We start from the raw sequence: 16,129 nt of genomic DNA on the forward strand, positions 1-16,129 counted from the left end.
GAATTGAATGTACTAATTTGTAAATTTTGTTTGTAAAAAATAAATTTCTCTCACTATTTTTGAATGAGTAAATGAAAACAAAAAAAAGTGATATTTTTATGATTATGTAAAATATAAAATAAATATGAACTACAGATAAGAACAATGATATCATTATAGAATTACAACTATCAATACAATTATAATTTTAAATTTATTATCACAAATTTTAAAATTAGTAAGTTTCAAGGGATGGGTGTTGGTCAGTACTCGGGGAGTGGCTAGAGATAGCTTCTTTTCCTTGTACAAGTGATATCATTCTAATAATTATATGGAAGCTCTTGCTATTCTTTATGCTTTGGAAAATGTTGTGCTTTGGGTTGATGGTTTGCTGATTAGAGGTTGTTGCTTTCTAATGCTCTTTTTTGATAAATAATTTTACACCTTTTTTTTTTTTTTTTTTTTAATTTACTCTATACAATCAAAAATAATCTATTGAAACAACAAACCTACCTATCAACTTTCGAACAAATCTTATAAATAAAGATGAAAACCAACAACAAACTTACCTATCAACTTTCTTTTTCCATAACCTTATCCTTTTCGAACAAATCTTATAAATAAAGATGAAAACCAATTACAAAATTAATAGGTACTATTATAGGCAGAAAGTTCCCATCAGAATTGGAAAAGTACAGGTCAATTGACTCCCTGATCCTAATGCCATTTCAACCTCAATTCCGACGTCAATTCCATAATTATTAAATTATGTATTTTCCTCTTTTGAAGAGAGGACACTGTATGAAAAAAGGCTGCGGTACTTTTATCTTTGCAGAGACCGGCTCTCTGGAGTGCGGAAGCAATAGCTATGAATCCAGGGCTGTAACTTTGCGTCCGAGCTTCCAACCAAGTTTTTTCTTCGCCTGGAGAAGAGTACATGTTTTTCCGGTGGTTTTCATTTATGAAAAACTGCTTACATTGTCAACCAAGGAGGCGCTCAATCCTTCTTAACATCTTTCCCGCTCTCTTTATACGCGCGCTTTCTTTTTCAAAATACCCATTCTTTCTTCCTGCTTTCCTGCTGAGCTTCATTTTTGGCCTTCAATTGTGGATATTTCAGCCGGAAGGGAGAAATCTATTCGTAAAGCAAGCTACCCTTTTCTGTAAGTAAGTTGCTTCCTCTTTTAGTTTCCTGTCCTGGTTAATAAGACGGGACCCTTTTTCGTAGAGTTCACCTTCTGAAAAAAAATTCGATGAAGTGATTTTTTTCTTTTTCATGTGAATCTGGATTGCAAAAAAATTATGCTTCCCACAATTTTTTATGGTTTAGTTGGCTAGTTCCTCTTACTTCTTCGATAGGACTTGTTGCCACTCAGTAAGCTCCACTACATAAATGGACAAAAATAAATAATTCATATCGTAAAATGCCGTTTAAAAAGAAAGAAAAGAAGACAGAGAGGTTGGCGGTAAGGATTCATGGAGTGAAATCAAGATGTGGCCTTGCTGGCAAACCCAGCTCCTGAGGACCCTTGTTATTCGAGTAGGATTATCTGATATCAAACCCTATTGGAAATAATAGAGGACCAAACACATTATGATAAGCCTTAGAAATGAATGATTGTTGAGAAATATAGTTTTGCTCACTGGTTCCAACAGCCTCTACGACTGCAAATGCCACATCTGTCTACCAAGAGGAACTGAAATTCAGGATTGTGTTACTTTTAGGAAGGTTGGTTTTTCTGTTTAGTATTTATTGAATTGGATCAGAATTTCCCTTGCAAGGAGTTGTCACATGGAGTTTACTCTTAAGGTTTGTATATACTTTACCTAACTGTCATTGTAAAACTATTTTCCCTCAAGTGCTCGTTTGGAGAAATGATGTTTGGAATCTCGGGAATGCAAAAAGGGAATGCTCATAAGTACCCCCTGAATCCAGGAGCGGTATTGAAAAGGGAAATAGGACCGGGACGCGCAGCGAGAGGAGCTGACACAACCCTTTGGAATGTAGTTGTGAGTTGAATACATCTTATATAGATCCTTACAGCATACCAAGAAAAGTTATTTAGTAAAGATGCTAGAGAATGAAAAGCCCAAAGAGGTGGATTTTCTAAAATTTATCATTTTGAATTTTCTGATACAAATGTCTAGAGGTGCTCATATGCTTTGTGGGTCTTCTTGCCTTGTGATTATACCAATGAGACAAGTTAAAGGTCATATAGATATGATCACTCGTAAAGAAATAGTCACCAATGCGATAGCTTAAGTGGGAAAAGTACTCCCACATAGTTAAAAACTCCACAAGATTAAAAATATCAAGATGTCGAGAGTAGCAAATCTGGAAAATATTTCCAATAGCCATTAAGCAATCTCGTGCGTATAAGGAGTATGGCATAATGCAAGGCACACCTCATAGGTACCTTGTTCACAAACCGTGATAGATAAAATTGCAAGGATCTTTAGAAAAAGATGTATAAACTTCTTAGCAATTTGCACAGTGTTTGGAAGACTCATTTGATCCTCAATAAGATGATGGTGCTTACTTTGTACCTTGCTTCTGTGAAGTACCTTACATAGTAGAAACAAGGCATGCTATAGGTTTTGGGAACATGGAGCATAGTTTAAATGTGTTTTTTTTGATATAAGAAACCTGGAAAAGGGTCCAGGAGGCCAAGAATAAAAATGTATATGTACAACTCAGAGAGAAGGCAGCCAACCCAGCCAGAGCTTGAACCAAAAAACAATCAGACCACAACCAAAGACAACCAACCCAACAGGAGGCAGCACAACCAAGACACAACTCAGCCCGGCAGCAGCAACGCCACAACCAACAACACTACAACAGGGGGAAACGACACCATCCAGCCTAGATCAGCCCAGTCGATGCACTTTAATGTATTGCTGCAGCAGTCTTGAATCTTAACACATCCGCAAGATACATCTCTTCCCATCCAAGACTGTAGCAATCACCATCATCCAAGACAATGCCTCGATTAGCAGCCCAATCAGCAACCTTGTTTCCTTCACGCTTAATGTGAGAGAATTTGATGTTGTCAAACAAAAGAGCTAATCTTTTGCAGTCCTCTAACAGCCACTCCAGCCTCCAATTATTGGAGGAGCAGCCATTCATTTTATTAATGACTATCTTGGAGTCTCTTCCACCCTTACATTTTTCCATCCTTTATTACTCACAATTTGCAAACCTCTCCAGAGAGCTCTAGCTTCAGATATATATTAGAGCCATCCCAAAGTTGGAGGCATACATTCCTAGAGGTTGCCCCCTATCATCCTTGAACAACCCACCATCTCCTGCTCTAGCAGGATTACCCTTTGCCTCACCATCAAAGTTAAGTTTAATCCATCTCATTTTTGGACAAGACCAAAAGATATTCACCCTCTTATTATCCTAATCATCCTCCTTACTCCTCTTCCCAGCCAATCATGCATACCTCAGCCACCTATTAGCCCAATCCAACTCCTCCTCCTCGACTTTCCAATCATCCTTGCAATGCACCTTCCCAAGCTCATCTATCATATTCTCAATCTTATCCCATATTTAATCCACCTCTCTTTACTCATCTTGAAATATCCTTCTATTGTGCTCCAAACAAGAATCACAAGAGCCAGGTACCAAATAAACTTAAGACCTGGACTCTTGATCTTAAGCATCTAGCCATCTACCAATTTCAACAAATTTTAGGGGGTAACCTAGACCAACCCCCACTTAGAGACTAATCTACTCCATAATTCACTAACCACCGCACAGTGAACGAACAAGTGGTTGTTGTCTTTGCAGCAAACTTTGCACATCACACACTTGGAACTTGGAAGGGCCAGCTTGACCCATAACCATAAGCTTGTCTCATGTTAGAGCACACATCCTCCAAGCAATCCCATGTTAGAGCACACATCCTCCAAGCGTTCCAGAGGAATGCATTGGCCTTAGGAAGACCTAAGCTATTCTAGATAATCTTCAAGGCCATTGTATTGATAGGCCTGCCAAGGCAAAACAAGCACTTGTAAGCAGCACTCGCCATCATCCTCCCACTCCCATTGCCTTTCCACATGAGCTTGTTGTCCATATCTAGAGTAGGCCACTTGTTTAATTTGCCTAGAACCTCTCTCCAAATTTCACTTAGCCTATCCTTTGGGAGATCAAGCAAGATCTACCGCCTCTGCTCCTCGTGTTCAGACAAATAATGCTTAACCGACTGCCCCATTCTTGGGTCCAAGAAGTCTACTAAAGGAACTATTGAGAATCCGTCAAAGCAATCTCCTCTATTCGAGCATCGCTCCAAAACTAAGCTTAATCCCCGCTTCCTACTTTCCAAATTGTGTCAGATTTAAAGATAGTGCAACTGCTTCTCAAAAAACTCCAAACACGAGAACCCTTGGGTAAGTCAGCAAAAAAATGAGCTCTAGATCATTTTGTAAATACTTAGATTGCAGCACCCTATTGAAAGGGGATCCTTCTCCTCATAGATTTGCCAAGCCAGCTTGGCTCCCAAGGCCCTATTCATATTCTTGATGTTCCGAAAACCTGCCCCACCTAGGCATTTAGGTGAGCACACATCTCCCCACTTCACAAGATTATACTTGAAAACCTCTTTAGATCCATGCCATAGAAAAATCCTTTGAGTGTCTTCCATCATCTTGGCAACCTTACTAGGAATTTGAAAGGCTGACATGGTGTAGATTGGGACAAAAGCGATGGAAGTCTTGATGAGAGTGATTCTACCAGCAAGGGAAAGCCACTTCCCCTTCCAAGACGTGAGCTTTCTTTGGACCTTGTCCACAACCTTCCTCCATTCGACCTCCAATGTTCTTTTGTCAACCAAGGGCATCCCCAAGTAAGAGCTAGGGAGAAGATCAGCCTTGAACCCCATAATTCTTTGAAGATCAAGAGACTCACCACAAAAATCTTTCAGAAAGAAAATCCGAGACTTACTATTATTGATCTTTTGACCAGTCACCAATTCATTGTTTCGGAGCACAGTCTTGATGGCTCTAGCTTCTCTAGCTGAAGCTTTCCCAAAGAGCAGAGTGTCATCTACAAATTTTAGACGAGTCAAGTTAGGAATACCACTCAAGACTCAACCAAGAACCTTTGCAACAATCAAAAATAAAAAAAGGGGACAAGGTATCACATTGCCGCAAACCCCTTCCCACATCAAAAAAATCTGTGGCCACACCATTGATCAAAATTGCATAAGAAGCAAAAGGTATGCGGTTGAGCACCCAATTGCACCATTCATGGCTGAAACCTTAATGGAGTGGAAAGTCTCATGAGCAATAACAATCCCATCAATAATCTGTCTCCCTTATAGGAAACCACTTTGCTTCTTCGAAATGACTAACGGTAAGCACTTATTTAGCCTAGAAGCCATAGCTTTCGTGAGTATCTAATAAATACCATTACATAAGGCTATGGGCCTGTTTTCATCAAAATATTTAGGGCTATTATTCTTGGGCACAAGAGCTACAAAGTTACGACTCTAGGCCTGCATCATGGCCCTTCTTTGCCTACACTCCTTCGCAGCTTCCAAAACATCTCCCACAATCTCCTAAAAACTCTGAAAGAACCCAACTTGGAAACCGCCCAAGCCTAAGGCCTTCATCACCCCAAGAGAGAAAGCAAGAACCTTGATCTCATCCATCGAAAAAGGAGTCATCAAAGCTTTGTTCATATCCTTAGTCACTAAAGTCGGAATATTCCTCAACATCTCTTCTTGCGCCTGCACATGCAGCTTGCCCTTTGCACTCAGGATCTCCTTGAAGAAGTTAAAACCTTCCATTTTGATTGCTGCAATATCCTCCACCATATACCATTAGGCAATTGAACCCAGAGGATTTTTTTTAAAATGCCTCCTAACATTTGTAGTCAAGTGGAAAAACTTACTATTCTAATTGCCAGCTTTCAGCCAGTTAACTCTGGACTTTTGAAGCCAAAAAATCTCCTCCATTCTGAAGATCCTTGTAATGTCCCCACTTTGAAATAGAATTTAATAATAAATGATAATAATAAAATTAAAACATTAAAAACTAAATTAAAATATAAAATAATATAATTAAATATAATTAATTAAAAATTAATAAAGTTAATGAAAAGTCAAAAGACATGAAAGAAAAAATGTTGCGACTCCCTCAACAATGAGATATAAAAGGGAGAAGAGAACCTCATTTGAGAGGGGGGATAATTTGGAAATGAGAAGTGCAGATCTGATTTAAATAAGTGCACATCTGATTATGGAAGGTTGTGTCCCTTTCAAAGGGTAGAAATAATGAAGAGTTGCACTCCTTCAAAGGGTGCTAATGGTGAAAGGGTGTGTCTCTTGCCAAAGGGCATACATGATGAAGAGGTGTGACCTCTCCCTCAAATTGAGAGATATAAAGGGAAGGAATAAAAAGCATCTAGTGACATCACCATTGATCAGATCAGATCAGAATTGTTATCAAGTTACAGGCAGTAACATTTGTGTTATTGGTGGTATGCATGGGGATAGTGCTAACAGTGATAGCCACGTTGGAAGCAAAAACCGTGGAAGGAATAGAGCGTACCCAGCATATCCAGGATACACCACCGGCAAGTGAACGGTAAGTGGTTTGCCCTAAACCGTAGGAAATACTTCATGAATAATACCGTGGAATTCGAATCATACTGCAAGATAAATTAAAGCAAAATAGCCGGTAAATAACAGAGATACATTCCAAATTAATATATCAGAGATGCATTTAGAATCAATGTTGCAGAGATACATTCAGAATTAGCATAATAGAGATGCACTCAGAATTGTAACGACACTTCTAGAGACAGAGATACACTCAGGATTATAATATAATAGTGATATATTAGTGATGTTAAATAACAATTACCATAAGATTGTAGAGATACACTTAGAATTAAAACAAAGGAAATAGAGATTGCTTCAGAGGCAAGTTACAGAGCTAGGGATCATTGAGGCATTTCAGAGCAGAATTATATTTAAGTCCCTGATAATGTCTACGATGATTGCTCCCTTTAAAGGAGCCATAGAGACCAGAGGGCAAAATTGAATGCCAAGATTCCAAGAGGAATCTAGAGAGAGATTCATAGGGAATCTCTTAGAGACAATATATATATATATATATATATATATATATATATATATATATATATATATATATATATATATATATATATATATATATATATATATATATATATATTGTAGAGGTTAACCATATTCATATGTTAGAGATAGAGAAGCTTGAGCAGGGGTGGGATCTCTGCCAAGCTTTGAGAAAATTAATGATTTCACTCATTAATAGAGATCCCAAATAGAGACCTTAGGAGGACGACATCCTGGGTTGCTCCTAACTGAGAAATATTTCTCAATAGAGGGTTGGGTCAATCCAGGTAAGGTCCCACTGAGTATTGTATCCTTTTTTATAGATAACAATAAATTAGCTTAACATTATTTGTTAAATATGTAGAATAACGTATAGCATTCTTTCTTGTATAATTGCCCAAACAAATATATATGTTTAATTATCTTTCATATTGTTTGTATACTAACGTTTGTTTGCAGGACTTGAACGCCAAATAATCCAATCCCCAATTGGGAACATTACAATCCTACCCCACTCATCCAGCTTATCCGCCTCCTTATCTTTGAGGTCCTGAATAAAAGTAGCTTTTGCAGCCTCCATTTTAATTAAGCTCAAAACTGGTTCCACTCTACTTTTGTTAGCAAAGAGATCACCAATCACCTCCTTGTTTCAGGCTCTAGCTAAATTTTTAGTCTCATTGAGTTTCTTGAAAAAATAACAAATTTCTTATTCTCCTCACCTCCATTCTCCACCACTCCGATAGGGCCTTCTTAAACTTAGGATGTTCATACCAAAACACTTCCGTCTTAAAAGGAATCCCAACAAGCTTGTGATTAAGGGAGACAACCAAAGAAATCGGCCAATGATTGGAGCCACCATATTGCAACACCTTCAAAATGAAGCTCATAGGAGACAACATCCAATTAGAGTTAACCAAGAAACGGTCCAATCTGCAAAGAATACTTTCATCACCCGATCTTCTATTGTTCCAAGAGAACCAACCTTTTTTAGGCAATACATCAGCGAAGGCAAGATCTTAACAAAATTCTCTGAAGCTTACTAAGCCTAAATTGTTAGCAGACCTGCCACCTCTCCTTTCTTCTAGGCAAAGAGTAGCATTGTAATCTCCTCCAATCACCCAATTGTTCTCCCTCATGGAATTCCAATTTTTTTAAAGGCTCCCCCAACATATCTTCCTATCCTTTTGTAGGTTAGGCCCATGAACATTCGTAAGAACTAGATTACAAGAACTTTGTATGCCTTTGAGTCTGACCGATAAAAAGTGATTAGAATCACAAACCTTAAGACTTGGTAACCTAAACCTATTCCAAACCATGGCCAGGCCACCAATAGTTTTGATAGCATCAACAACACCCTCTCCATTCTTCTAGAATCGAGGAATGATATCTATTATTGACTTGCCATCCACCTTAGTCTCTTGCAAAATTAGCACATTAGGACTTTCAAGCTCTAGCAACCACTTAAGTACTCAACGCTTCTTTGGGCCGTTCAAGCCCCTCACATTCCAATTGAGCAACTTCATTTTCTACGTGAATCAGGGAGGTGCTCGCCTCCTTTATTAACAAACTTATTTAAGGTTTCTTGTGTACCTTTTCCTATATCTACCAAAGTGTTATGCTTGGCTTTGTTGGCTTCCAATTTCCTACCCTTTGGATTGGCCCCGCCAGCATCCATAATCCTGTTGCTTTTCCACCTTCCAACCACTTTTGGTTACCATGTGCCAAGAATTTTCCTTGTTGTCTTTTGAAGCATCACCAACTAGCACCTTCTCATTTCCCTACAATTTACCATTCAACCGATCTCCCTTCGACAATATTGCTTTAAGTAGGCTTCTTTTCCCGCTTGAGTGAGGCAGCTCTTGTGACTTCCGGCCAAACCATCCACAACCTTAACAAAGGGGAAAACCTTGTTTTGACATATAGAGGGGGGGAGGGAGAGCAACCAAAGTGTCAAGTCCTCCCCCAATATGCTTCACCTAATTACTCTGTTGCAATGGGAGAGGAGCCTCGACCTCAAGTCCACCGCACTGTGCACCTTTCATCCGCTGATTTGGGAAGAAGAACTAGGCGAAATAGGAGTAGAACTAACATCATCGCTAGCCTTGGGGTTCACATCCATGCCCTCACCCTTTGTATCTCCAGGGTTAGCGATACTCACCAAACATTCTTTGGCCAGATGCCCAACCTTGCCACATTTGAAACACCCGATTGGGAGGCATTCGTAATCTAACTCATGAAGCCAATTGCCCAGCACTTAGGAAAGCCATAAGGAGTGCCTTATTGGCTTACTCAGATCCATTAAAACATAGATTTTGGGATAAGGAGAAATCCTACCACTGGGGTTAGGATTAGAACACCGAACATAAGATCTAACTGAGTTCAGATGAGCTTGAAGATATCCTCTAACCACGATTCCCGCGGAAGCTTGAACATCCGGATCCAAACAGGGGCCTCCTTGATAACTTCCGCTCTAATATCAAACCTAGGTGACCAAGCCCTAATGTAGAGGCCAATGACACTAATCCCTATCACATTCCAAACGAAAACAATCTGGAGAAACCCTAAAGCTAGGAAGCTCACTTTAGAAGAAAGGCCAATCCAAAATTTATCGATCCATGCCTTAATCTTGTCCATAGACGGCCAAATTCCTTCTAATTTGGCAATGGATGCTGATCTGCAAGATATCATTCAAAATATCCAGATTGACTTTTCCCACGGACATTTTAAAACCCTTCCTCCCAGCACTACTGAGTTTCGCTTCAACCTCATCGAGCAAAAAACCTAGGGCCTTCTCACCCTTAGGCACAACTGTCTTTCCTTCTCTAGTTCTCCTCCTTCCCTTCCCTCCTCTGTTCCCTCTGCAACATCTCTTTGTTGCTTCTCTGCCCTAGCATTTTCCCCTGTTACCCACGAAGCTTCTGCCGCTCGCACCATCACAATTTACATATAGTTTAAATGTCTTTGGCAACATCTTGGAGAGGCTTGCTTTGTTAGAACACTCCCCCGACAGATTTTATTTCTACTTCTACCCCAAGAACACAAAGGTCATTGCAAAAGTTACATTTTTCAAAAAAGAGTATTAGAAAGGCCTTGGAAATTGAGAAATACCTGAACAACTTAAACAATACTTGGAAGTGCAATATAGAAAATAGTTTGAAAATAAACAATACTTGGAAGCCCATCATCTATCTTCTCAAAAATGGGGATATAATAATGCTATTAACTAGTGAGCACATTGTATTTGTAACATCCTCCTGTTTGCTGACCAAATTTTTTGCCTTTCTTCTCAAGTTTATTTTAAGACATTATAATAAACAGTTTGCTTGCATTCTGAATCTTAGAGTTTTCTGATTTGTCCTCCTGCTGATTTATATCATTTATACCCAATTTTCCACCTTTCCTCAATGTTCAGAGAATGGACATTTTAACAAACAGTTCACATGTGCGCTATTCACAGATTTCCATTGAACGTCTACGAAAAGTCTTGATGGGTTTTTAAATCAGATTTAATCATTCATAAATCTTCACAGGAAAGGATTTAAAACAATTGGCAGATGACAATAGTAATCCAAAATATTCAATAAGCTTCATATATGATGGATTGAACAAGTAGATTACAGAGACAAATTGATTTAAATTGTGACCTGGACAGTAAGATTATTTTCTGTCAGCTGGTAAAAGGCAAGATTTGAACAGCAATACTTTACGCCAAGACTGAAAACATCCCACAAACTTCACACCACCAAGCATAGAAGTAACAATCGCCAATTGACCTCTTCCTTAGACTTAGCAATCAATACACAGAAGAAAAGGTGAATGCTGGAACACTAATTGCTTCCTTGAAGTATGCTCATGCCCAGCAATTTCCTCCACCAATCCAACAAACTTGTGCCTAGTTGATTTGTATACCCAGCAGCCCTCAATATGGGGAATCAACCAGCATAAGAAAAGCTCTTTGAGAATAGCCAAATGATGCTTCCTTTTGTTGGGATTCAAGAACACTGAGAGGGGGGGGGAGGGGGGGTGAATCAATGTTCTGCCGGTATGAACATTTTTTATCCTTTTATACCATGCATATATAAACCGGTAAACAAATAAACATATAACAAGAAGCAAATAAACCATCCACATAAATGAACATCATAACACACAAAATTTATACGTGGAAAACCTCAATGAGGAAAAACCACGGTGGGATTTGTGACCCACAATATCAGTTCACTGGCCATATGAAAAGATATTACATATAATAGGGGCCTGCACTTGCAGGAAGGCACACTGCCTAGAGCATACTGCTCATCACTAAAGAGCCTCACTGACTATAAGCTTTCTGCTAAAGTAAATTACTGAAAATGAACTCAAGAATGCATCTGCTATGCCAAATAGAGTTCCGGTTTTGTCTGTGCTTTGTACCGGTTCCTAAACTCTGAACTGATACCGGTATCTCTTCCCCTCCAAGAATGCTTTCCAAGCTATCTACAGATCATTGCATGATATAACACTCACATACAAAATGATCTCCATACATATATTTCGCATCATACAGTTATGCTATATTCTCCTATATCCACACATTTCATATGTCTATCCTCCTCACAAAAATAACCTAGCAGACTGACCTATATACCTATTACAAATGATATGCCTTATGTCGGCTTACAATACATTTACAAAGATATTCAATGTCGGCCTTGACAATATTTACAAAATGATTTATTAAGTAAATCCTCCTTGATGTCGGCTTCCAATGAAGTATTGATGCCAGTGCCGGTGTAGCCTTGAATGCTCCAAAGCCGGTATATGCTTCCTAGTGCCGGTTTATGACTTCCATCAGATCTTGTTGCCATCAATGACAACAAAATGAATCCAATGAGTGTCAATTGCCAACAATCTCCCCCTTTGACCTTGATGGCAACACTCATGTGAAAAATGGATTCCCTGCCGGTATGCTCCCCTTGAGCAATACACTCCATCTGATATCCTTCCAATGTGTTTCTTTGATATTTTTCACATATGTGCATACCCCCCCTTTGACATTAATGCCAAAGACCGGTGAAAGAATTGAAAAAGGAACAAAAGAATACTGTTAGTTTCACTGGAGTTTAGTCATCTTCAAGATTTCCGGGTATGCCTTTTGCAATAACTGAAGATATTTATCCCAGCCGGATTTGAAAGTATCAGAAATAGATGCAAGTCCACTTAGTAAGTGGCCAAGTGTTTCCTTCTCTTGGATATCTGCCGGTCTGGGTTTATCTATCATGTCCATGCACTCTTTCTTATGAACACCCAATGAATTTAGTCTAGGACTTACCAATCCTCTTAGATTTCTTACTCTTCGCATAATTTTATCTCTCTCCTTCTCAAAAGCAAAAATTTGGTTCTCTAAGGACAAAATTTGTCCATTAACAGATGTGGTCAGTGCAGTCAATCCATCAAAAGAATTAGCAATTTTAGCCATCTTATCATATAACTCCTTCAATTTGCTATCTACATTAGCTGTAAGACTTTCTATGTTACAACACACTCTGTAGATATTTGTACATTGTTTTAAACAAATCTCAATATGTATAAGTTTGTCCTCAATTTTCTTCTTCTCTATTTCTATAATCTTATCAAAAGTTGTTCTTTTTGCTGCTGTGAAATTATTCAAAGCTTGTCGGTCTGCAATCTACCTCAGAGATTGAAAATTGTTTGAGATATGCTCTGTTAGAGTCTTGAGCTTACCGGAAGGGCTTGCTCCATCTTCAATCTGACAGTCAGGTATTAGTCTGTGCAATACTGAGACCGATTGATCTATTAATCTTTTATCTGCAGTACCTTCCTTCAGTAATTTTTGAGTAGCCATCATCTTCAATTCAGTTGGACTCAACTCAGAGACTGATTTCTTCTCAACCTGAGAAGTGTTAATTGCCAAAACCTTTGCAGGGGAATCAGTTTTACCTGCTGGTATGGGCTCAATTGCTTTTACCTTGTCCATTTCAACCTCTTTTGCACCGGTGGCTTCGCCACTTTGTGCAGTGTCGGTTACTGCCGGTGGAGTATTATCCACAATATTTCCAGTGTCCTGTACATTGCTTTGCTAAAAAATGGTCTGTGCTGGTACAGACTGTACACTCTCCTTAGCTGCCAGTTGTGTTTGAGTATCTATAGTTACTGCCGGTTGTGTCAAAATAGGAGTTGGACTGCCCAAAATACCTTTCCCTTTTGATTTGTTAGGAATGGTGGAAGATGTTGCCTTTGCAAATTCTTCTTGAGATGTGAGAAAGTCTGGGTTTTTCTGAAAGAATTTGGTCCATCCCTTACTTGTCTCATTTATCACCTCATTTACTCTCCCCATCATAAGGGTTATTTGCTGGGATTTACTACTGAAAACTGTTCTATTTGCAGTGTCTATACATCTTTTCATTTCTTCATTATTTACAGCACCACACAATTCCAAAAGTGCAACTTCCTTAATCTCCCTTTCCCTCTTGACAGCATCAAGTCTCCTAGCCTCAAGCTTACTATACAAGGATAAAGGTATCTCCTTCAAGATTTCAATTAAGGCTTTCTTATAAATGTCTATTTACAACAAAATAGCCTCTTCTAATTCACTTTGCTCATTCACTTCTTAATCTTCATAATACTTTGGTACATTTTTCAATATTCCATCTTTTGTAATTTCATCAATTAGCTCAGCACAGGTCATTGTGGTCTTACCTGTTTCAGTATCATCACCCTTCTTCTTTTTACTTGTGGTTGCCGGTGTGACTGGTTTCCTCTTTTGCATAGGCTTCCTTGCCAGTGGTGGAGGTGCAGTAGGCTTAGTTGCCTTTCTAACAAGTCTCCTCCTAGGCTCTGCCTTCTTTTGCTCTACCGGTGGTTTTACCACATTCTTCCTTTGTACCCTTCAGAAAGCTAGAGGTCCGTTATCCTCAGAATCAGAATCAGAAGTGATAGGGAAATGTGAACTTGTGGATTCTTCACTTCTGCAGTACCAACCTCTGCCAATTTAGCAGCCTGTTTTGATTTGGAACCCAGTTGAATGTCTATCTTATAAATCACATCTTGTACATATGCAAACATCTTTTCTATTTTCTTCTCTCTTCTCTTCCTGTTTAAACTTATTTTCACTTCAAGAGCCTTCTCTCCTGCTGTACCAAAATGCTCTATTTTATCATCTAATGGGGCATCTAACAACATCTTTGCATAGAGTTCAAAAATGCTATCATCCACCTCATATCCAAGCTCAATAATCCAGATTTGCCTAGGTTCAACTGGTTCCATAAGAGTTTCATCAGTTTTTACCATGGAATAGATATCAGTGGAATACTTCTCCACAATGTTCTTTGAAATTCTCTCCCTTTGCCTCATGTTTTCTTGAAATGTCTTAAAATACCCCCAAAGTTTCTCATCTTTGTCGGTACCAAGACCGGTGATTGCTTCCTTGATCTGCATACCTACGGGTATGTCATGAGCCCAATGCTTCTTCCCTGACCGGGTAGGTCATTCAGGAAGTAAAGCATTAAACAAACAATCAAGTTTCCATATCTAAAAGTGCCTTTCTTGATTCCTTTAATCTTACCAAGGTTTAACATCAACTCACTCCTCATCCATTCACATAAATCATACTTCACATTATTCCTCAGCATCTGATATGCAACATGAATGCATGAACTAGCAACATAATTCAATTGGTTGGATTGAGTTACCTTGTAACCTATGATCATGCTTGCAAACTTTATATCCGTGTCGGTGATTGTGCTTATCCTCATTGATTTGCTATCAGGTGTAGCACCGGTGAGTTTCTCGACCTCTGTGTTGGAAATTTTCTTGCTAGGTTCTTGTCCGACCCTGGGTAAGTCGGTGACAGCTTGAATAGCCTCCTTCGTGATCATGTAAGGCCTATCTAGCCAAATAAATTCATTGTAAACCCTCCTTAGAACGTATCTGATAACCTCATCTTTGAATTCTGGTATGTACATAATACCGGTTAACCCTAGATCTTCAATTGCTTTGTATTCCGGTTTGATGGTTCTGGAGTCTCCCAGTATCATGGATTGATACATGCTTTTGATGTCCTCTGTGCCCAAATCCTCAAGGGTGTAGTGAATGTATGCCCTCACATCTTCAACATACATAACGTCGTCAGGAACCCTAGAAAATGCTCCCGCAGAGTCTTCCTTTTTAGCAATTTCGGGAACGTCCTTAAATACTGGCCTTAACCTATCTTTGACTTCGACAATGGTGGGATTTGCAATAAAAGGAGGAGCTGAAGATCCAGATGCCATTTTGAAAAATACCTGAAAGTGAATGCCGGTGGAAGATTGAGTGCTTCAGAAGTGAAATCAGCTGGTATATCATTGCTATTATCAAATACGCACCTCTAGAAGCAGATCTAACATCAATTTGCAGCATTCAAACACCCTTCAACCCAATATTATCAGTCTGAATAATTAGACCAGCAAGCTGGAAGGTTGTCCATGAATTGTTTGACAATATTCCTTGGGTTGGGATACATCATTTCTACTCCTATTTGACCAAGGGATACTACAATGCCCCAAATAAATTCAAGACTTGATATTAGCAGATACAATAAACCTCCAGCTATACCTCCATTCAAATGTCCAACAGATCATACATACTTTTAGACATTTCCAATTGATTAAATACATAAATAACCTCTATTTGACTGAAATAGAACCCATGACCTGCACAATACCTATGCCCAGCACTAAGAATATTTATCAATCACCCAGAATTTCTGATCTTCAGTCGCTTAGCACAAAGACACCAATCCCATTCCTTGGCGTCCATCATTTTCAAGCAATCTTCAAATAAACCCACAATATTGGAATTTGTCTTAAAATTAGACTTCACAAAATCAACTTCCGATCATACCTGCAATCTTCAATTGAACCTGCAATCTTTTATGCTCAAGTTGAGACTTCGAATGAATCTCACCACAACTACTAGGGAAGATCTTTCACCACCATGGCTAATCTTCTCCAAGAGGGTTTTCTGCCCTCTAGAAGGCTATAAGATGAACTAAGTCCAATCCCATA

The 16,129-nt window shown here is 38.9% G+C and overlaps 1 protein-coding gene across 11 annotated transcripts in view; it reads left to right on the top strand.

Annotated features, from left to right (window-relative positions):
* The first annotated feature begins 710 nt into the window (after positions 1-710).
* LOC131041418 (serine/arginine-rich splicing factor SR34A) overlaps positions 711-16,129 on the top strand; it is a 143,292-nt gene continuing 127,873 nt past the window's right edge. For 4 of the 11 annotated variants that reach the window (XM_057974495.2, XM_057974497.2, XM_057974499.2 and 1 more), the window contains exon 1: positions 720-1,142. The gene's annotated coding sequence lies outside the window, so the exon portion shown is untranslated. Of the gene's footprint in view, positions 1,147-16,129 lie in introns of all 11 variants that reach the window. The other 7 variants (XM_059213997.1, XM_057974500.2, XM_057974492.2 and 4 more) reach the window with 5 other exon arrangements.

The sequence above is a fragment of the Cryptomeria japonica genome, chromosome 11 (genome assembly GCF_030272615.1).
Source record: "Cryptomeria japonica chromosome 11, Sugi_1.0, whole genome shotgun sequence".
Classification (NCBI taxonomy): Eukaryota; Viridiplantae; Streptophyta; class Pinopsida; order Cupressales; family Cupressaceae; genus Cryptomeria; species Cryptomeria japonica.